The 24,126-nt window shown below is 35.5% G+C and overlaps 1 pseudogene across 1 annotated transcript; it reads right to left on the bottom strand.

Moving 5' to 3' along the window:
• On the bottom strand, positions 1–24,126 carry LOC145628847 (branched-chain-amino-acid aminotransferase-like protein 1; annotated as a pseudogene). Its single transcript, XR_014111494.1, has 30 exons — positions 23,884–24,126; positions 23,688–23,757; positions 22,741–22,869; positions 22,565–22,628; positions 22,376–22,451; positions 21,839–21,923; positions 21,494–21,550; positions 20,691–20,807; positions 19,707–19,777; positions 18,295–18,719; positions 16,194–16,261; positions 15,557–15,655; positions 15,370–15,441; positions 14,367–14,459; positions 14,052–14,189; positions 13,303–13,361; positions 12,635–12,737; positions 8,079–8,267; positions 7,854–7,954; positions 7,050–7,104; positions 6,859–6,945; positions 6,422–6,473; positions 5,765–5,850; positions 4,827–4,880; positions 4,268–4,351; positions 3,534–3,605; positions 2,047–2,127; positions 1,481–1,516; positions 1,257–1,395; positions 1–315 (listed from the first exon to the last, which is right to left on the bottom strand). The product of XR_014111494.1 is annotated as a branched-chain-amino-acid aminotransferase-like protein 1 (transcript).

Genomic DNA, 24,126 nt, shown 5'->3' with positions numbered 1-24,126 from the left:
TTAAATTAAATAACATTATAAGCTTTATAACAAGGTTACACCTTCAAATCGACGCGGCTCTTATTTGATTAGCATCTGTTATAAATCTTATAATACAATAACTGAGTTTATAAACATGGGCAAACAGGATAGCTCTTATTTGATTAGCATCTGTTATAATACAATTTAACTGAGTTTATAAACATGGGCAAACAGGATAAATCCAACCTTGATGATCTTGTTTATTTTTGTGCAGCTTCATACTTCATTTGCCATTTAAATGCGAATCTGACCTTTGCTCAGAAGAGAATCATATTCATCTTCAAGCTTCAATTCCTGCAGTTTGTGACCCAAGTTCCTTAGCATCATATTAATCTGGCATTAGTTGAGATTTGAGAACCCAGCAGACCAAACTTGGCCCAACATTGCAAAATTCATAATTTAAAATTGGGAAAATTAACAAGGATAATCCCAACTATTGATGTTCTAACTTTTATCTCAATTACGTTTTATCTCTAAACAATCACAATTACATGAGTACCCTTCTCAAAATAGTCTCCCTCATATGGGTTTATTTGGTGGATGGGTAAAAAGGAGACACATTTTTCAAGTGGGAAAATCAAACCTTGGTGGCAACCACCAACTCAATCTAAAAAACAATCCCACAAAATCAAAACCTTGGAAGCAACTCAACCGAATTAACTATCCCACAAACATAATGCTCCAAACAAGAATTAGAGTTTAGCAACAAAATTTCGACTACTGCCAAGCCAAATGACCAAAATTTATCCCATATCATTTATCATTTCAAAAGCCAAACAATTGATTACACTGAACTAACTCATCCCTCAATCATTTATTCATTTGATTGATTAAGTAAATATACTTCATTGGTGAGGTTGAAGATGATGAATGGGTTTTTTTTTTTTTTAAAAAAGAAAAAAAAAAAGAAAAAAGAAAATTGTGGTGATTTGGTGAATGGTGAATGTAACAAAGTGAAAGTTTAGAGATTCAGAGCAGCCAAAGAAAGAAAAAACAAAACAATAAAAACATAAGGAGAGAGAGTCAGTAAGAAAAAAGAGTAGATGGCTATAAAAAATTACCTGCTCTTTAGATGGGATTAACCAAACTCAAAATATAGTTGGGATTAAAATAAGAACCCCGATAGTTGAGATTATTCTTATTAATTTCCTTTAAAATTTCGAACGTAATCACAATCAGAACTTCTAGGTTAAAAGTACCTTACCAAGGACGGCATATTACTGATATTAGCATACCTTTTGACAGAAGTAATCATTATTAGGTGGGGATAGGCACCCCGGTCTCTTCTGTCAGTTTTTGGTATACATTCTGCAACCTTCGTGTCACAGGTCCTACCTGCCCCTCTCCAATCGAACGCCCATCAATCTTCACAACCTGACAATAAATATCCCATAAAGAATTTACACAACATGGCTCGAATAACTTTATAAATTCATGGTGCACACATGACAAAACTTACAGGACTAAGTTCACCCATAGTTCCAGTAGTCCACACCTGCAACAAAAATTAGCCACCAAATCAGACATAGAAGGCTGAATCAGAAAGAAAAGGCAAAATAATATCATTTTCAGAACCACACATAAGAAAATGCATTCATAAGCTTCTTGGCCTAATCGACACCAGTCACACCACATTAGAAAAATTTTGCTTCATAATAAGCATACATTGGGATTCAAGTGCATAAAGATTATACTGAACGCCAGATCTACTACACGTTGTCCTAACAGACAACTCTTTGCTGGATATTACAAAATAACAAACGGTTTATGCATTAATAGCCATGAAATTTAAAACATTTGCCATATGCCCTAGGGCAACACAAATCGGGATGAGTAGAAAGATGACCGGAGATTCTATCACCACAACATATAGTTTTTAAGGCATGATTATGCAACACCAAAACACTGTAATGATTCGGAAAATTAAAATATCATTAAAATAAATATAGCGTAATTCAAAAAAAAAAAAAAAAAAAAAAAAAAAAAAAAAAAAAACCATAAGATTAGTAAGCTAGAAATTTAGACCTCATCTGCAGTATGAAATTCTGAGAGACTAAGTCGTCGCTCCTCTAAGACAAAACCTTCCTTCACCACAAGGTCCATGACCTATACATATAAAAAGTCGAATATTAACATTTTACAAAGGTAAATAAAACATAATAGCAATATAGTTCAAGAGGGGGGGGGGGGGGGGGGGGGTTCTCTCACTTACTCCTCAGAAAAGTCAGAATGCACAGTGCACTCAGTATATATGGATGAAGAATATTCATCAAATTTCCAATTAATATACACAGTAGAACATGGAGGTAAGCAGTAGGACTCCTTCCGTTATTGAATATTTGCAGCACTTTGACTTTTGCACTACTCACATACACTCTTTGACTTAATTTTTTACTGTATAAGATGAATAGATGTTACTGGTAATATATCGTTAGATTAGTTACAATGTCTATATTCATAAATTATTATTTTTTACAAATTTTACTAATAAGAAATTAAAGATATAAAAAGTTATGTCTCACTGGTCAAAGTGATGCACATACCAAAAAACGGCAGAAGTAGTAAACTAAAAGCACCTATAAGAGAAATGCAGTATAAGGATTATCATATATATGTTGCATTGTGAGTGTGTGTGTGTGTTAGGCTTGGCTGCAGCATTATTCAAAGCAAACTTCATCTCCTACTTTATGCCCCTTTAATTTTCAAAACCTCCAGAAACACATAGACCCCTAATAACACTTTACTACATTAGACATGCTTTTCTACACTATCTAACTTTCGGTCAAGACTTGAAACTCATAAGACTGTAGTTATATTTTATTTAGATGCTTGTGAAAATTGGTGCAAATCAGTTAAATTTGGGTTTTGGACCAATTTTATCAATCTGGTCCATTTTTAGGACACCCCAAAAACCACCGAGATACCTCACATAAACATGAGGACCCCAAGAACAAACTTCAGTACACCCCAAAAAGACGCAAGTGATGATGAGTAAACACATGACTGGTTATAGCCAGAAAAAAATTACCTCCTGAGCCTTAAGTCTATCAACCCACCCACAGTATTCTTTCGAAATTGCACTTGATCTACTAATAGTGAAGAAGCCCCAAATCATTTTATCAGTAAAAAGTTATAACACTCTCGTTTCCTACTTTTCCTTACATGAACTACCCATAAGATACTCTCTAACCCTCTATTTCTTACAGGTGCCCTCCCCTGAAAATATGTGTATCCATCGTACCAGTAACTACCAAAAAGGAATGGAGATAATACTGTATCCTATATATAAATAATTTTACGATTTATAGAGAAAATACAAAACTAGGAAGCAAGTGCAGAGATTGACATGGAAAATTCTTAATTGAAACATAGGCAGGGCCGCAGGGGTTATCCAAGTCAGAGCATCACAGAAAATCCATTACTTACGCGCAGCTTAAAACATGCTAAGATGAACTACATCCAACATGCTTTGGGGGGTTTGGGGGGGGGGGGGGGGGAGTTACACGACTTACAGTAGCTCGAGTTATTCCAGGAAGACAGTAGTCCGCATGGGGTGTCAAGACTTTGCCTTTTTTCACCATGAACTGCAAGATGAAATTTAAACAAGCTTATAGAACAGCAGACTGTATATCAACAATTCAACATAGTGACATACATAAATAAACTTTTAAAAGTACATCTTTAGCCAGAAAAGTAGACATTTTATTTCATAGGCAAGGGCCCACATCCAGGAAGGAGGGATTGGTAAGAGGAAGAGTCCCTGCACGCATAGGTGAGAACACCCATCACGATTTGTGAAAACTTTTCGACTTACCAAAACTCCAGTGCTCCCCAGGAAAATTTGTCGTATTTGCAAACAGGAGTGCTCCAGAAAGCATAATTATTATTAATTTTAAATAAAACATCTATACATCCAGGAGGACATGCATATTTAATTTGGTGATGGAAATTTTTTTAGTATTCCATAATTTGCATATAACAGCCATGTGATCCACATTACAAGTTACTACATATGAGAAATTTTGTGAACTGTTCATCTGCTCGCAAATGTGAATGGACAACCTTCTTTCTTTCATTATCGGGTGAGAGAGGTGTGGGACATCACAAAGAGCCGCCATTTAGAATTATCTATAAAGTGTTTTTTTTTTTTTTTTTTTTTTTTTTTTTTTTTTTTTTTTTTTTTTTTTTTTTTTTTGAAGGTAAATGGAAGTCAAAAAAGAGTAAATAGATGGAAAAACAATCTCACAATATTCGTTGCATTTGTTTCAGAAACATATCCATCTTTGTCGAGCATTATGGCATCATCAGCATTTGCATTGTTCCCTTCTACCTGCATAAAAAAATGGGCTACTTAAACTTATACATCTAGAAAAAAATGATTCAGAAGTCAGAACCATCAACAATTTTGTAAGCCCTGAAAAAAATCTCAAAATTTATAAAACAGTAGAAAAACTCTATTGGTGTGTTTGGATTGAAGGAAATGGAGAGAAAGGAAGGGAAGGGAAATGGAGAGATGGAGTATTTTTCATTTGGATAACAAATGAGAAAGGAAGGGAATTGGAGGGGAGAGAAATGGAGGGATTAAATTATAGGAAATTGATCCCTCCAACAATGAAGAGATTTGGAAGGAAAACTCACCATTCTTCCCTCCCCTCCCTTTCTCTCCCCTCCTCTTCTCCTCCCTCCCCTTCTTTTCCTTCCCCTTTCTTTATCCAAACATACTGTATGAGATTCATACGGGATCTTGATGATATCAATGGTGAAGAACTACAATTATCGCAATTCATGCAAACAGAAGATACTACCTTTGCAAGTATGTTGTTCAGCAGGTTGTTGTGGTGGATCTTTGAATCCAAATTCTGCAAATCCCATAAAATAGAAAGGTGACATAGATTGTATATGCAATTATGCATTACTATCAGCTTGAAACACTTGCATATACGAGCCAAGTTGATCACTTGCATAGATTATAAATTGAATAATCTAATTTTATTATTTAGTTGATTTGCAAAGCTTTAAAAAGATATAATTAAAATCCTTCAAAAAAAAAAAAAGAAAAAAAAAAGATATAATTAAAAATAATTAAAATCTTAAACCTCTCTGTTTCCAAAAAAAAAAAAAAAAAAAAAAAAAACTTAAACCTCTCATCATAATCAATCGATGAAGATACATGAACATGTACTTATCACAAGGCCTAAATGCCCTGAAAATAATACGAAGTAATCAACAACATGAAGTTTCATGCATAACCTTGTAATTTTTTTATATCATGTTTGCATAGTAAGGAGACACCCATGATGATGATAGAACCAGAAAAAAAAAAAAAAAAAAAAAAAAAAAAAAAAAAAAGGACCTAATAATCTTAACAGCCGGTACCAAAACAGTGAAAATGCCTGTCCAAAAGAGCTCATTATGAAAACTGAAAAGAATTATTTATTGAACTTGTTAGAGGACCAGTATACTGGCAGGAGTATTCAGCACTTCAGCAGTCAATAATGCTGGGGCCAAAACTGATCAGCAGAGCTGCCATCATCATCCAGTTCAAGTTTATATTGCTTCTACAAACTGGATCACAAAGGCCTATAATACTCCATCTTATGTTGTAAATGCAACATATAACTTGAAACATAGACCCTACCACCACAAAGCCCAAAATATGCATGTAAACTGGATAAGCAAAGCTCATATTAAAACACACTCGAGCAGTAACTACATTAAAAACAAAATAAAGCAGAAGTCTTACATTTGGAGAATTGCGGCGGGTTGTAGCAGTAACCAAAACTACACCCTTGGTGTTATCATAGACAGGTGGCTTCCATTCCGCAAGAACTACAAAAATAAAATAAAATAAGAAGAGAGTAAATGATTAGTCCTTGATTTTGGATAATGGAAGCTACACAATGAAGGCTCTCAGTCTAAAAGACAATCTTAAGAAGAACAAAGAAATAAAATAAATGTTTCATAAACATAACATTAGTGATATAAAAAATTGCGACCAATTACTCTTGCTGCTACTCTCTCTATGCCATAAAGTTCTTTACTTGCCTGAAATGTTGAAACTTTGGCTCACACAGTTTTCAAAAGAGTGACAATTATTATGCGATAGAGAGAGCAATCAAACCTATTGCTCACCTCAGAACAACTGCCCAGAGACTGACACTTGGATCACAATTCTATAAGATTCCTACCATGACATCACTTATCAACAGCACTTCTGTCGTTGGATGAGACAAATATTATTTCAGTATGCAAGGCTCAACATGGTGTTACACACAGGGAGTAGTCAAGTTCATGTTAGTAAATGTTGATGAAAAATCTTAGGTTGCTCTATGGACTTCTCCATACACTTGTCTAAGCTAATCAAAATTTCAAAAATAGAGTACCAAACTAGTAGAGCTACCTATTAAGGTGCAGCCATAAAGATTGAAAGCAGGACTCATTCCAGAAGTTACCTGCACAAATCCAGAGAAAAGTTTTTCTTCAGTAAAAAAGAGGTGCATCAAAAGAAGAACCAGAGCATCTAACGTCAATTAAGAGTTTTGGACAATATAAATCTGATTCTGCCAAGCCTAAAGTTTGGAAGCAGTAAATATACAAAGGAAATCTTTTCAAACATTACACCACCATGTCTAAATTGCAATCGTAATTACACCATAGAGAGGTGCTAAGTTGGTTGAAAGTGTATCCCATCTACATTTGCTAAGAATACAGCCCTAGAAAGCATTCCATACAAGATTAGCAGCTATGATCCGAAGGTTGACAGCTAAGTTGTCTACGGACTATCTCAACTCAAACATCTACACAACAAAAGGTTAAAGAAGAAGAAAAAGAAATTACCTTCTTGCCGCGAGTTAAACTTAGCCGTATATGAGAATTATCAAACATGCCATTCCTAATAAGGGTGGTGAAGATAGCTTGCTTGACCTGTTATAAAAAGCCTGTAAAATTGCCAGATATTGAAAGCAAAAAACAACAGAAACAAAAGGCTCTTGTAGAATGTTTAAGTAGTTCTGCCACCGCCACCTCACCTCTTCACGTGTTGGAACATTGCTGAAAGCCAGGGCTTTTGCTGAGTCAAACAGTCTGAAGAAAATTTGTGTGTCAATTAAGTATAAATATAACATGAAATGGTGGAAACAAAAGAAAAAAAAACAGCAATAACAGCAGCCTATTTACCATGAATCTAACATATATCTACATCGCCAATATAACATATGAAAATTAGGATTTGCTAAATTAAACATAGAAGGTATCAACGTTACAATAATACAGCAAATTTCTACCCACAAAAAGCTTAAGAACAAAATCAGGAATGAAATATGGGGGATCAACTTTGCTCACCTGGGATTCATTGAATTATATTTTTTAAAGGCATGATACAGGGTTAATGGATATAATAAAGTCAAAAAAACTAACAAGGAAGCAACACAGTCTCCAGAAAGATACAATTCAATGAATAAAAAGATTATCATACTGAACAAAAAGATCAAGTCCAACGTCAGTCCTCTTCCTTGATATAAAAAACTAACTAGAAGGAAGAAGGCAATTAATGGTCTACTTTGAAATCAACACATGATTCCTAAAACAATTAGATCAAGAACCCAACATGTTTTCAAGCTTCAGTCATGTTCATTCATCTGATCCCCAAACATAGAAAAACCTACATACTAAATCAGGCAACCATGGCTTAATCTGAGCACAGTTTTATATAGTGACTTCCCCCCTTTATATCAGCATATAATATATTCAAAGAACTCTATTGACACCATGTATCATTTGGAAAAAATATAGTAACTACCAAATCAGTTAAGAAGTAAATTGTCTGTACTGACCTATCCAAATGCTCCTCAAGCTTAAAAATTTTTCCTTTGTATATGCGGAGTCCTTCCCAAACAGAATCACCTCCTTGTACCACTGAGTCTAGAACTGAAACCTTGAAGAGGCAATAATACAAGAACAGGCAGTTAACACTTATATTGTTAACACACAGACAAAATGTATATATTTAGCAGCTATCCCCGAAAGCCCCAAGTGTTTCAAAGCAGAACACGATTCACCTTCGCACTATCACGAGGTAGAATCTCATCACCAACCCATGCAAGTAACTTTTCATTCGCTGGAACAGGAAGACTTGGAGGGGGCAAGGGTGAGCTAAGAAGGGGATGTGACCGCTTAAGACGACGCTTGAGAAAGTTGTAGAAGGGTAGACATTGTTCCAGCAAGTCATAAAGAGAAGAAGGGAATGTCTGATACATGAAAGCAGAAATAAATTACAAAAAGAAAAGGAAACACAAAAAAGGGTTAACAACAATAACAACTAACATCAGCTTCCGTTTCCAGCCATGTAAGAAGTGAAACTAAAATTCATTCTCAAACTTTTTAGTTATCCTATCTCCCACGAGTCCCACCCAATGAAAGAGGAAATTTAAAATGAAAATCCTTAAAGTTAAAATTATCAAAATAAACATATTACTATCTAAATCTAATCAAGCCAAATTGAACTTTCAGGATATCTACTGGCTACCCTGACTTTATCTCCAAACCATGAAAATGGAAATTAGCATGATATACACAGACATGAATCACATCAATCAATCAATCAATCAAAGCCTTAATCCCAAAAGTGGGGTCGGCTAACATGAACCAAATTTGATTATTCCGTGTAGTCATCAACATAAATCTTTCTCCTCCATCCCTTACGATCCAAAACTTCATCCTCACGTAAATCCATGCACTTCATATCCTTCCTCACTCCTTCCAACCAAGTCATCTTTGGTCTCCCTCTTCCTCGTTTAATCCCTCCATGGTCCCACTCTTCCACTCTTCGCACCGGTGCACCCTCGGGTCTCCGTCTTACATGTCCAAACCAACGCAGACGATTTTCCCTTAATTTATCTACAATGCCCGCCACACCTACTTTCTTGCGAATAACCTCATTTCTGATTCTATCTCTTAAAGTGTTTCCACACATCCACCTTAACATGCGCATTTCCGTAACCTCCATCTTTTTAATATGCTCTTTCTTAGAAGCCCAACATTCTGTACCATAGAGCAACACTGGTCTTATGGCAGTCCTGTAGAATTTTCCCTTCAACTTTAAGGGAATGCTGCGGTCGCATAGCACTCCCGTGGCCGCTCTCCATTTAAGCCACCCTGACTTAATCCTGTGGGTCACGTCTTGATCAATGTCACCATTCTTCTGGATGATCGACCCTAGGTACTTAAAACATTCACTCATGGTCAAATCCTTTCCATCCAAACTCACCACTTCATTGCTTGTCCCCCTCTGAGTGCCAAAACGACATACCAAATATTCAGTCTTACTCCGACTTAGCTTAAACCCTCTAGATTCCAACCTTTGCCTCCATTGCTCCAACTTGACATTAACCCCATCCTTAGTCTCATCCACCAAAACGATATCATCTGCGAACAGCATACACCATGGACCCTCATCTTGAATTGGTCTAGTTAATTCGTCTAGAACCGTTGCAAAAAGAAAAGGGCTTAATGCAGACCCTTGATGCAATCCGATTGTAATAGGGAAATCTTTTGTCAACCCTCCGCATGTCCTCACATTTGTTGACACATCCCGATACATATCCTTAACTAGGTCTACATACCTTCGTGGGATACCTTTCTTCAACATTGCCCACCAAAGTATCTCTCTTGGCACCTTGTCATATGCCTTCTCTAAATCAATAAAGACCATATGAAGATCTTTCTTCTTTACCCTATAAAACTCCATCATTTGTCTTATCAAATGGATTGCCTCCATAGTAGATCTCCCAGGCATAAAACCAAATTGGTTATCTGAAATGCTTGTGCATGCCCTCAACCTTTGTTCAATCACCCTTTCCCACAACTTCATAGTATGGCTCATAAGCTTAATTCCTCGATAGTTAGAACAATCTTGAGCGTCTCCTTTGTTTTTATAAACCGGGACCAAGGTGCTCTTCCTCCAATCTTGTGGGATCCTTGTAGCCGTCCATATCTTGTTGAAAAGGTTTGTTAACCAATCAATACCAATCTTACCCAAACACCTCCACACCTCTATCGGTACCCCATCAGGGCCAACCGCCTTCTTAGGTTTCATCTTCCTCAGTGCAATCTCCACCTCTACTCTCCTAATCCTTCGCACATACTCCATGTTGATTTCTTCATCACTCATAGAGGTATCTCCTATCACAACTCCATTACTTCCATTAAATAATTCATCGAAGTACCCCTTCCACCTGTCCTTGATGCCCTCCTCTTGCACTAGGACCATTTGGTTCTTATCTTTGACACACTTCACCATGCCAATATCCTTCCTTGCCTCTTGTCTTCTCTTTGCCATCTTATAAATGATCCTTTCTCCCTCCTTGGAATCAAGCTTTTCATAAACCTCCTGATATGCCTTTTCTTTTGCTTGGCGAACAGCTGCCTTTGCCTTACTCTTAGCCTCCTTATACGCTGCAAAGGTTTCATCACTCCTACATTTTCCTAAGGCTTGATAGCATTCCCTTTTTTGCTTAATTACTGCTTTCACCTCTTCAGTCCACCACGAAGTATCTCTCTGTACCGAAGTTCTTCCCCTTACTTCCCCTAAGACCTCTTTGGCCACTCTTAGGAAACAGTTCTTCATTCGTAACCAGGTCATGTCCGGATCCACCTCTCCATCCCAATCCGCTTCTTCAATTACCTTTTCTGTAAAAACCTTAGCTTTTGCATCCCTTAGGGTCCACCATCTTATCCTTGGTTCTTCTTGTCTAACTTTTTTCTTCGCCTTCTCTTTCAGACGAATAGTCATTACCAATAGCCGGTGTTGGGTGACCACACTCTCCCCTGGGATAACCTTACAGTTTATGCAACTTTGGCTATCTATGCTCCTTGTGAGCAGGAAGTCTATTTGAGTTGCATTTGCTCCATTCCGAAAAGTTATCAAGTGTGAATCCCTCTTCTTAAACCAAGTATTAGCCAAAATTAAATCATATGATTGGGCAAAATCCATAATAGCTTCACCACCGGCGTCCCTCTGCCCATACCCAAAGCCTCCATGGACACTCTCATAGCCATCTCGGCTCGCCCCAACGTGCCCATTTAGATCCCCTCCAATATATAACTTCTCTGAGTGGTGGACACCCTGCACCACCTCGTCTAGGTCCTCCCAAAATTGTCGTTTCTCTTCTGCATCTAAACCCACTTGGGGAGCATAAGCACTGATAACATTCACAATCTCCTTGCCACATAGCAACTTCAGCCTTATCAACCTATCGTTCTTCCGATAGACCTCGATCACCTCTTTTGCCAACCTCTCATCGAGAACCACACCAACTCCGTTCCTAGCTCCACCATTCCTTGTTCTGTGGCTCGTTTCTTGCCCAACATACCATACCTTATACCCCAAAACCAAGCCTCGAGCTCCTTCTCCTGTCCATCTTGTCTCTTGGAGGCACATGATGTTCACGCGTCGTCTTTTCATTACTTCTACCAATTCTGCTGATTTTCCCGTAAGAGACCCCACATTCCAAGAACCAATCCGCAAACTAAATTCTTTTCTCCCACGCTCCCTCCTGATCCCAACTCCAAGTCCTTGATTATTTGACACCACAATTGGGCAATATGGCGCGTCGCTTCTGGGCGACGACCTAGCAACCCTTACATACTTATCACTGCACCCGGGTCTGGGAAGTGCAGCGCGTCGCTCAGTAGGGAACGCCCCAATGGCACGCCCTTGCTCATTTGACACCACACTCGGGCAATGTGGCGCGTCGCTTCTGGGCGACGACCTAGCAACCCTTGCATACTTATCACTACACCCGGGTCTAGGAAGTGCAGCGCGTCGCTGAGTAGGGAACGCCCCCACGAAAATATCTGTTTGGCTCATGTCATGGGATGTGACGAAGTTTTATACTGGCTGTCACTGGCCTACCGTAACCCTCCTCCTTTATCCAGGCTTGGGACTGGCAGCGGGAAACCCACTGGCGGAGTTACAGACATGAATCACATGATTATACAAAACCTATAAACACACATCAAGTTATTCCTTGACACAAATTCTAGAGAGCATTTGTAAAGACATTATGACAGGACCTCAAAGATGCATCTTGGAAGTTGATAGACTCAGAGTCCTCAGACAAATACAGATGAAGATAGGACTGATAGAGTGATAGGTGTCATAATTTTAAGACATGTAATAAAAGTCACAAAGGGGATGTACTGTCACCCATATACAACAATGAGCCAAGGTAAAATAATTAAGTTCCCTCAATCTATCATGCAACAATTTGTCTACAAAATCAAGCAAAGTCCGGAATTGCTCAGGATTATACGATAGCTCATAGGAAAGAAAAGGAACTTAGAAATCCTATGGGTTTTTTTCTTTCGAAGTGCACTACAATATTGTTAATGGATTTGTAGAAACTGCTATCATGTTGAAACTAATGATCCATCTGTATTGTTAAATAACTCATAATCTGTATTAAAAATTGAAGCAAAATTTTTGACACTCGTTTCAACCCCTCAAATGATCGCCTTCATTAAACATTCAGAACTTTGATGTTACATTTCCTTAAAAGAAAACACCGGCACAAGTTCTATAACCTTCCATAAGTAAAGAATGGGTCAACAAAACCTTGGGATATCTGCGTTCTGTTTTGAAACCAGTTGATTTATGCACACTTTCATACCACCATGGAGCCCAGACACCGTCTATGTTCTTTGAACCAGCATTCCATCTGATGAAAAAAGAAAGTTATTTAAATTTTGACTACCTATAAACTCAAAACCACAAAATTATCCCATAAGAAAAAGAAATTAATATGCATGTGCATTTTATTTATATGAAAATCATATGCATTAAGCCAAAGGTGAGGATGGGATTGGAGGTGGATTTACAAGCCTTAAGCATAAAAATTGAATTTGAGAGGCTAATCTGGTCAGAGTTAAATGCAACTAAATCCATTAAACTTTAATTCATAACAAAACTAGACTAATGGTATTGAGCAACTTGTATAAAACAGAGGGAACATCTGCATATACAAGACTAATATGATCCACTATCAATTAATTTCCAAGCAAGGCCAAAGACATTGAAGGGAGTGCTCTTATACAGCACTTGTTTATGGAAAATTTTCAGTAATTTTTTGAGATTCAAATAATATATAGCCAAATAATTTAAGTAATTAACTAACAATCTGAAATTCATGAGTCTGATGAGATGAAATGTCTAAAATATTCTCCTTCATAAAACACTACAGCTATATGAACAGAGGACTAGTAGAGTTCATGCATGTTTCTCACTTGAGCATTGCAGGCTGAAAAGGAATATTCAGGTCCTGGCAAAGACCACGTAAAGCTTCCTACAGAAACAATCACAAAGACACCAATTTATAATAATGATGAAGAAATAGGAAGCAAACTTCCAACAATTTAACAAGACATTCTCATAACAACTTGAGAGCCAAAATTGAACCTTATCTTACCAGATAACAAAAAAAGAAAATAAAATACACATAACAATGCAAATAAACTTTCACCAAATACTGAATACACTTGAGCCTAAACTCCCACGTACTGTAAGTTCAGTTATATACTGGAACACTAAAGATGATGCTAGAGTTTACTACGGAATATTTACGCAATCTTTTCTTTCAGAAAAAACTTATTTTAGTAATCAGCCACTATTACAACCATTCAGCAATTTACTTCTTTCATCTGTACAAGTGTACAACAATGGAAATTAAAGAAGTACAACGATACAAGGTCGAACAAAATATGATGTGCATTAAGAAAAGTTTTTGTAACAACATATGATGTAAAAGATTTTAAAATCCATCGTGGACAAATCTTTAATAAAAATTAAATAAGTAAACATCAGAACAATATAGGAGCATAGTGTAAGATCAAACTAGCAGATATGGTTTTATGTCCTGTCATTTATCATTCATCTGTGCAAAGCACAATTTTAGAAAAAGAAAGTGCACTGTATATTCTACATGCAAACCAAAAATCTCATGGTTAAAATACTACTGAAAAGTTTGAGCATTAACCTCTGGATCTCGTTGAAGATCTCCAGCATCAATGACAGCAGGCGGATTTCCAAGATCACAGAGCTCACTGTATATGGTGACGAGAGCAGCTAAACCAACCTCGAGAAAAGTTGGGGGCACAACCTTGTCAAAGGATGACTAAGAATCAAACATACAGATAGTTAGCACATTTAATAATAAAACAATTATTTGTAGAGAGTAGAGACGCAAAAACAAATTTCCTACAAGTAGCTATTCAGGCACTTCACGTGATGATGAGTTTTTCATACTCACTACTTCAGAGAAAATTAAACATAAAAAACAATGAAAACTCACCAGAACATCCATTGGATTTCTTATCAATATGAAGTGCTTTCCTTTCTTCATCAAACCATCTGGCAAGCCAGGTAGCCGTTGTTTAGACATGTGCTGAAACCAAAATTAGGCTATTTTCATACACAAACAATAAGGCCTTAAAGCTTCAGCAAGTGTTCAAAGATAAATAGTGCTACAAACTATTGGTGAATTAAGTAGTCTTCCAGATGATCAAGGCAGCCACCTTTGCTCTAGTATGGAGTATAGAATATACCAAAGGTCTAAATATTACAAGATGATAAAAAGATCAATGAAGTTTCATCATATCCATGTACAGATGTACTAGTTAGTAGGGCTTAATGGATTTCCTACATTCATTATAAAAAAAAAAAAGCATCATTGCTTTGTCAAACAAATTTAGACGAGCAAAAGAGCAAATTATATCAACAAGAAATGGTAGTAATCAAATAACAATAGCTAAAGTTAGTTTTAGCTAAGAATGTGGGTAGAATGGATGTCAATTACACAGAAAAAGGTGATATCCTTGAACACATTATATCCTTGAACCTCACTCAAAGCTTATATGTGCTCAATTATAAGGCCCAGGTATTTGGATTCACATGATACCAAAGTGGTTCACTCTTCAGTCATGCAATAGCTCCTTGACACAACTTAATTCTTGTACTTCCTCAGTCCCAATTTAGTGTACCGACTTTCCTTTTTTTGTTTCTCAATTTAGTTTGCTCCTTCCTACTTTTGACAAGGGGCTACTAAATTTTTAAATAGTTCTTTCTTAAACCACTAAAAGTTGGACCCCACCCTCTCTTTCATTCAATTAAGAAAAATAACCCACTATCTTTCATCACACCTACTTGATGTGAGAGTAGTGTGTCAAGCATCCACGTACAACAAAATTATTTCCTTAAACATGTTTAGAAACTAAAATAAAGGTCACTACATTCACAATATTTTTTTATGTGACATTCTTAAAGTCATCAAGTGCAACTAGAAATGAGATAATTACCTTACAAAAGCGATACTTTTTATTTCCAGGAGCATAGATGATCTCATTCACAACCTTCTCCCCATCAGATTCCTATTAGCAATAAAAAATAGAATAATCATGGTAGAAGTAAAGAAAAGAAATTACAGTATTATTTTGTTTTAGGTGTGAAATTAGTGGTCATACTTTTTATTTCACCATTACATACCATGTTTGACAAAACCTCCTCTCGGTAAGGCCGCTTTGCACCAGTAACTTGAAGAAAGTTCGCATAAAGGGGTTCATCAAGCACGTCAATATCATCCCGCTATTTTAAAAACAATAATGATGATAAATAAAGAGAACACTAGACATTATAATCAATAAGCAATTAAGTACTAGTTCACATAGAGCACATAAAATAGCCCCGGCCACACACACCATCCCAAAACCCGCATAAGGTTCCATCCCAAAACCAATTGGCAATGGTCAATGGAGGAGTAACTCTTAACTCATATCCTCCGTAACACCGTAACTACAAAGTAATTATCTTTCCTATTCTCCAAAGTATTCATTTGACCTAAAAGATTGACATGAAATTGAAACAATTAGCTAATTAGCAAACACAAAACCTAGGGAAAATAGCTTATACTTGAATCATTTCAACATTTTTCTGGTAACAATTATGATAATTGCTATTTGCTAATAACATTAACAGATCAAAAGAATTGAACATGTTTAGATAAATCATGCAAAATTGATCAATTTACAATGAATTATAATAATAATAATAATTCAAAATTGAGCAGAAAATAGAAAATGGTGAAAATGTGAAGAAATTAAAAGAAATGAAAATGATTGATTACTTGAGCGAAGGAGTACATGAGACTTGTGCTGAGAGATCGAGGAGCAGACCATGAATGAATCACCTCAACTTCCGCCATTGATGAATGCTTCGTCTTAGGTAATGACTAATGAGTAATGACTATGATTTCTGATTGTTTCAACGTTTGGAATTGCTGGACCCGCTTCAATTCATGACAATTATTTTGAGGCAGTAATCAAATTTACCTATTTTGTCATTCTGTTTGAAGTTACTCCGTGTATAGTAGTACTTCGTATATGATACTATACTCCGTGTTTTAATAAGCGTTACAGGTTGACTTTTTTCACTATTCACAAATTGGGTTTGACTCTATTATTTAACTAATATATATCCTCCATAATAAATAAATATTATTATAATCCATATATCTTTGTAATGTATACAATCATTATACGTAGTATTAATTTTCTTAAGATTTTACTATCATATACTAAGTAATTAGATAAATTAATGGTCAAAGATGTGTCTCGGCATATGTTATTATACTCCGTATATCTTTGTAATGTATACTATCATTATACGTAGTATTAATTTTCTTAAGATTTTAACATATAATTAGATAAATTAATGGTCAAAATTGTGTCTTGGCATGCGTGTTTGGTAAAAGTGTAATACTTATTAAAACACAAAAGGAGTATTAATGTTGATTTATTTACAGATATGTCGTGCTAATTGGGATTTTATGTTAATTTATTTACAGAAATGTCTCTAGATAAACGTTTTATTGTTTATCACAAAGATAAATTGGGTTATTAAAATTTAAAGATCAAATACTCCGTATTTTAAGGTAATATCCCCAGGGCGTTAGATAAGAGAACTAAATGTGGAAATATTATTGTAAAAATAATATTAATCACATGATCGACGAGTGATTTTGTAAAATAACATTCCAAAATTAATACTCCCTCCGTTTTTAAATACTTGCTCGGTTGCTCCATTTCTTCATGCGCGGAGTTTTAGAAGAAATTAGATAAAATAATAAAAATATGGAGGTAATGGGGTTAGTGGAAGAATAAAAAATTATAGAAAGCAATTGGAGGACAGAGAATATATGTTGGGACCACTATGTGATAAAAATTGATTAAATATTGTAAAAGCTTTTTAAATAAGGAAATGGAGCAAGTATTTAAAAACGGCCACAAATGAAAAGTGGAGCAAGTATTTAAAAGCGGAGGGAGTAAAATTTTTAGTACTCCGTAATGCATTAATCCCTCATCTAACGCCTCGTGACACTTGTTAGCACTTTTAAGTGTAATAGTAATTACATTCAAAATAAGTCGAACAATAATCAAATTTAAGATGTTTTGGTTTGAATTATTTGTAGCAGTTTGATCTGAATTTTTCAAGTACCAGTATATTTTTTTATTTGATTAAACTGGATCCATTTACATCCTACTGCCCTTCATAATTCTCAATTTAACCTTATTATTCCCATCCACAGCATACCTCACTACACTTTTACAAGCAAGCAATCAGCAATGGACATCCACCTAACAAGCACAGCTCCACGCCTCCACCACCCTCTTCTCTATTCCCACCACAAGCACCATACATTGACTATGGTCGACCTTCACAATGCAAATAAAAAATCCATCAATGGATTATTCATGCCTATGCAAATTTTCTAAAACCTGTTGTAACAACGATGTTCGCGAATTCCACTACCACCTATACGCAGAGGCCTTCACAATGTTCACTAGCACATATGTGGAGGCATCAAGATCCTTTTTTTGCACAAAGTGAGGACAAAGACAATCCTCGTTGAGTTGCTACTCTTCCTAAAAACCAAAAAAAAAAAACAAAAAAAAAAAAAAAAAACAACACTACCTTGCATAGCTGTTGAAATGAAGGATGAACTGATTTACAACATCTCAAAACTTAATAGATACTATCAAATATAATCAAATAAGAGTACTCTATGTTTTACATAATAATCCACATTTTAAACTATTTCCTACAAAATGCTTTTAGCACTCGTTACAAAGTTAAAAGGGAACCGTCAACAAAACTACAAAAGAATTTTGCTTTCTTAATAGAGATAAATAGAGTTGTTGCAAAAATACATTGTTATGAGCACACACTTTCACTACTTTACTAACTTATATAGGATAGCACCAGCAAGTGTACATCTGATCTCTTATATGATTCCATGTACGGTAGCAAATTATATGGCCTAATAGATTTGGTTATATCCCTAACAAGAAGATTATTTTGACAGCATAGGTTCAGAAAACAATTGAAAGTATCAATGTTTCGTATCACCGAGGCAAAAATGGCCACGGGACCAATATCCATTTCTTTGATCAAGGTTTTTAAAGTCATTTCCTGAAATGTCGCCGTGTAAGATTCTGTAGAATAATCGCTGAGGCGATCTTCTTCTTTATTATCTACACGAGCACTACCATTCAATTTGCTGTCACTGTTTTTTCTTCGATTTAGAAAAATGGATAGCACCCGAACAAGATGTGGGAGGCATGAAGGATCGTAGATTACATCAGCTCCCAAACTGCAAGGTAATCAAACAAAATATGTTAGCTCAGGGATGTGAGTAACAGGTCATATAATTTACTAATTAAGGCCCTGCTTTGCCTGAAATTATATATGCTGATTAAAAGCAATTTATTGATTTTCTTTTCTGATTATGACTGAAATGTGCATTGTTGTATAATACTTTAAACTTGAGAAGAACAGAACTTCAATCTCTCCAGATATTAACAGCATTCTTTGTAGATTCTAGATAGGGTACCCTTAAGATAGTAAATGCAACCATTAAAGTGTACTCAAACTATGTCCATGCTCAAGTTGACTATGCAAGCTGGTTCACAGTTGGCTATATGGCCTAAATTTTATCTAAGCGAAACTTGCAACATTTCTACAGCTTAAATGCCCAATTGCCTGGTCTCAGACTTTCATACTTCGTAGCATAAAATTATCTTAAAGGGAGAAATCTCCATTGAAGAGTCACAACCAACTGATCCTCATAGATGAGTATAAATGAAAGAAGTGAAACGAAGTGTCACTTCAGGAAACATGAGAATTGAACATCTAAAAAGCCTGCAAGTTACCAGCTCTTATGCATCATATCAGGTTAGGGTTTAGAATTTGAATCTGAAAACTTAAACAAGTCAAATTCAGATTGAGGTAATGAACCTATTTAGAGCTTAACCAAACACGAACCCAGCCAAACCCACCCTACATGATTTCCTCTTTCATCCTAGCCATCTTGTGGGATTGAGGTATGGGTTTGAAAATTGAAATTTCCTTAAACATTGGGATATGGGTTTTCCTCATTCCAAGCCCATACTTTATACCCAAACCCCCCTGAATACTCTAGAAGCTAGAAATCTAGAGATTTACACGTTGCTAAAGTTTACAACAACAGACTTTAGACAGCATAGAATATAAAAACGCATGGCAATAACGTAGGAAAACCTTCCTCAAAAAGAAGAGCTATATAGTTATACTATCATAAGACTAACAAAGTAATTCTTACATAATATCAGACTTGATTTGCTGAAGTTCACTCTCTTTTGCAGATTCGCAAGGCAAATGTTTGCATTGCACCTGCACAAAATGATAGGAAACTTATTCCTATGTAGGGTTAAACTGTTACATAATAATGATTCTGCTCCCACACTAGCCATTCCGAACGTGCTAGCAAATGGAATATATTCATATAATTACATAATAATACCAACTATTATAACATATATGATCCATTAAAGGTCAAAGCAGTGAGCATACACGTCAAACTAGATGGTTCAGTCTTTCTTTCCAACTCTATCCCTATCTTATCTATCCATACATTGTATGAAAAGCCAGCAATTAGTTTTAAAGTATATATATTGGATGAGAGTTTATAGTGAAATTCACACAGAATGCCTTCTAAAAATTAATTTTTTTCCACATCAAACAAAGGTCACTGCTACATCCATTATCTATTAAAAAAAATCAAGGGAAAGAGTAAGGAGACCATCTTCCATACTGTGACCAAACTTTCCACAGACCAAACTAGATTTTTCTGGCAATTGGTACATGTGATGAGTACAGAAACATAATTTGGACTACCATTTTGAAGCACCAAGAATAAGAAAGGAGAAAAAGTATAGTCGTATAGATAGTCAAGATAGAGGGATTAGTATTTACATTACATGGTGTTGCAATGGGCAATGCATAACAAAAGTAAATGCTATATACAAAAACTCCTAATTCATTTACATGTCAATTAAGGTTTTACGTGCCACAAAGGCACATAGCACAATGACGCATCACAATTGCACAAATAGAGCACAATCAAAAGATTAAAGAAGCAAACTCACAAGCATGGCAATATGAACCTAATTAGCTCTAAAGGTGGATTCAAAGATATAAATAGTAAAGGCAAAGAATCCAATTCAAACATCTGGAGCATTAAGGCTTAAAGAGAGTGCTTATCAACATCAGATGTTAATGCCTTAAAGTAGTCATTATAACTTACCATATATGAGCTACCTGTACTTTTGGCTAAAGAAGCTTCTGGATCTTCAATCTTATTCAATTCCAAGTTAATCTTCAAATTTGCTAAACTTGATGCATCACCGTCAGACAAGATAACCTGCATTAAAAACACAAAAACAAGAATCAAATACTCAGAAAATATGAAACTGAAATCTCTGCTGAAAAAAGCTCTTGGATGGAAATAATCGACACCTGGGGAAAAGCAGGGTCAAAAGACCAGCACCGGCAACAAGTCATCCTCAAAAACAGTACCAAAAAGAACAGGCTACAAAACTAGAAACGGAGGAAACACTGAGCACATTGAGAAAATGGGGGATAGTAGATAGACAAGAGAGAAAGACAACAGACATATGTGGTGCAATTTTAAATAGAGAGAAAAAATGAAGTGTCAAATCCTTTATGGTTTATACTAAGGGATTTAGATGTTTCCCATTTTAGGTGGCTTGGCCACTAGTTCTTATAGGCATCTATACTCTCCAGGAGTTAACAATTTAAATATTGGAATTCAGAAACATTCCTAACACTGCAACAAACACGAATAACTGTTCTGTTCTAGCCGCTAGGACAGAGTATTAACCCAAAACATATCCAAGCAAACCCACAATGATTCAATCTACCAATTAAAAGAAGGTTTCATCAACTCGAGTCACCCCTCCCCGTCCAAGAAATGAAAAGGTAAAATTATGTTGAATAACGACAGTAAAACAGTTATCACAATTTATTAGATACATAAAACAATTTAAGATTTTCTTCTTATTATGAAGGAAATAAAATATAACGAACCTGAGAGGCTTTAACATGCTTAAGGCAGACACCAAGCAGACCTACACCTGAACCAACCTGTTTCACATGCAACAAACAAAAGAGCACAAGTATAATCAGAATTAACACAATCACGATCATGAATTATCAAATTGCAGTGCAGGATTATTTACTTAAATAATATAGTTCCACAAGCCAAGTTATGGTCATTTTACAAAAGCGTATCAAGAATGAGAGACTAGTGCTACTTATAGCAGCTTGATTTCCTAGTTAATCACCAAGTTATTCACAGGATCAGCCATATTATTCTATGTAGTTCAACTTATAAACCTCTTCAAAAGAAATGTATTATGGCAAATACTTCACCTCAAAACATGATTTCTCCGTAAAAACTTCAGGGAATGAAAGAATAAACTCTGACAGAAAAAGACTAGAAGGCCAAAGAGCACACCTACACATTATTTACATAATTAGCTTGAATGTTCAAACTTCAAAGCAAGTAAATTAAATATATGACTAGACTTTCAGTGCAAAAGGGAAATTTCTGAGCAAGACCAAACTAAATTAGAACCACTAAAAGACGAAGCTAACAAAACCATATGCTGAAGACTACAAATCTTAGCTTCTGACAATTCCACAAGAAAATTTTCTTTTCCAATTTTTCAAAATCATAATAAGATAAATACGTAGTACAATATTCAGATTCTCATTAAATTCTGCGCCTGGAACAATGCTTAATAAAAGAGCAATATACCTGCTGTAGTATTGTTGCGTTAAAAGAAAAACCAAGATTACAGCACAAAGGAAATAAAAATCAATTAATTTTATAATTTTCATTCGGTCAAGTGAACATAAAAGGGAAAAAAAAAAAATCTAAAAAGAACATATTGACAGAAAACTTACCCAGTGTCCCCTTGAAGCATGTTAAGAGAACATTGTAATGGCACAACCATCTGCATTTCACCGGGGTAACTAGGAACTTAAAAACATATCAGCAAAAAGAAGTGAAAGTGTTATCCAGACAGTAGCTCCACTAAAAACCCTCATGTTTGACTACGATATCAATGGAAGTAATGATTTAAAATTGCTTACTGTCATGAAAAATAAATGATATGCATTTCACAATCCATGCTTTTTCGTTCCCTGATGTGTCTTCCTACGATTTTAAATCAGAAGTACAACAAGACAATGCATATGAGTATATGATAAATGAGAACACCAACTCAAGGGCTTCCATGCAAAAGCAATATTGCCTAACCAAAACTGACCTTCAAAGAAACCATGTAGTGAGCATAACGTTCATAAAATTCATCCAACACATTGCCGCCAGTTAATTCAATTTCTTTAATGAGCTTTTTCAGAAATAGTTTCAAATAAGGCACATGAAGGTTCTCATCCTGCAACAATACAAAGCCAGATATGATTATTTACCAAAAAAACCTCCAACCACTGTACAACAATATTATTCTAAGTTTACTCAGGTTGTTAATCAATACACATTTTTAGTGGATAAACCTTGCAAATATAAGAGAGCTATTGGCCCATTACCATCCATTACCACTTGGGAGGAGTATTGATGGTAATGAGTATTCATGAAGAAAAACACAAGTTTGGGATGAGATTGCATTACTAAGGACATTCGGATGTTGTTTTGTTAACTTAAATTTCTTTCCATTACCGCTATTTATTATCAGCTACTTAATGCCGATATGAGACATCTATATTCTCTTCTTTCAAGCCAAATATAGTACAGCACAAACGACATTACCCATGGAAAAAATACTCATTGGTGGACATTCTCACACAAACACATATAATCAACAAGCAACACTTCCCTTGAAATTACCTAGCTAAACAAACCCTTTAATGATGTCCCAGCTAAAAATGAGTAAAGAAACATACACATACTTCTTCTGACCGGAATTAACTGTCACGCTAACAACGTAATTTAAATGTAAAAGGTAAAACACAACACCTAAATCCGAACAAATATAGTATATGCAAAATACAGTAAATCATACTACTGATCAACAACCAGAAAATACCCGATTAGCTATTTAGCACATATTCCAAAAGCAAAATCATCATTGATCATTCATAACCTCCCTCCCTCCACAATAGACAGAATCCAATTAGGGTCATACATAAATTACAGGTAAATGAGTAAAATGACAATATCAAAGATTCTAAATTTCGACCCAAAAAAAAATCTTACAAATTTGTTGATGCAATAATCCCAAATGAATTGTTGCACATCCTCTGAAATAAATCCAGCCCCACATTTCCTGTAATTGCATAAAAATGGAGAAATTATTAGAATAAAATATTAGTAACAAGTAATTTGCAACACAATTATGAAGTTTGGTGAAATGATTTTTTTTTTCTATAAAAAATATTCAATTAAATTTTACCTTGCTAAAGATATCAAAGAATCGGATGGTTCCATAGCAAGAAAAGCTGAGACCAAATACAGCTTGTTAAGGTCCAAATTTTTCATGTCAAATTCCCAGTAATGATTCGACATGATTAATTTATTTGGAGAATGGGCACAGAAACGCAGCAATGGCCAATGAGGACTGGAGAGGTTTTAAGCCTATGGAAGGGGTTTGGGACTTTTGGGTAGAGAAGAAATACACTTGTGAAATTGTGAACTT

This window comes from Chenopodium album, chromosome 4 (genome assembly GCF_948465745.1).
Source record: "Chenopodium album chromosome 4, dcCheAlbu1.1, whole genome shotgun sequence".
NCBI lineage: Eukaryota > Viridiplantae > Streptophyta > Magnoliopsida > Caryophyllales > Amaranthaceae > Chenopodium > Chenopodium album.
This window is presented reverse-complemented; position numbering and strand designations above follow the sequence as displayed.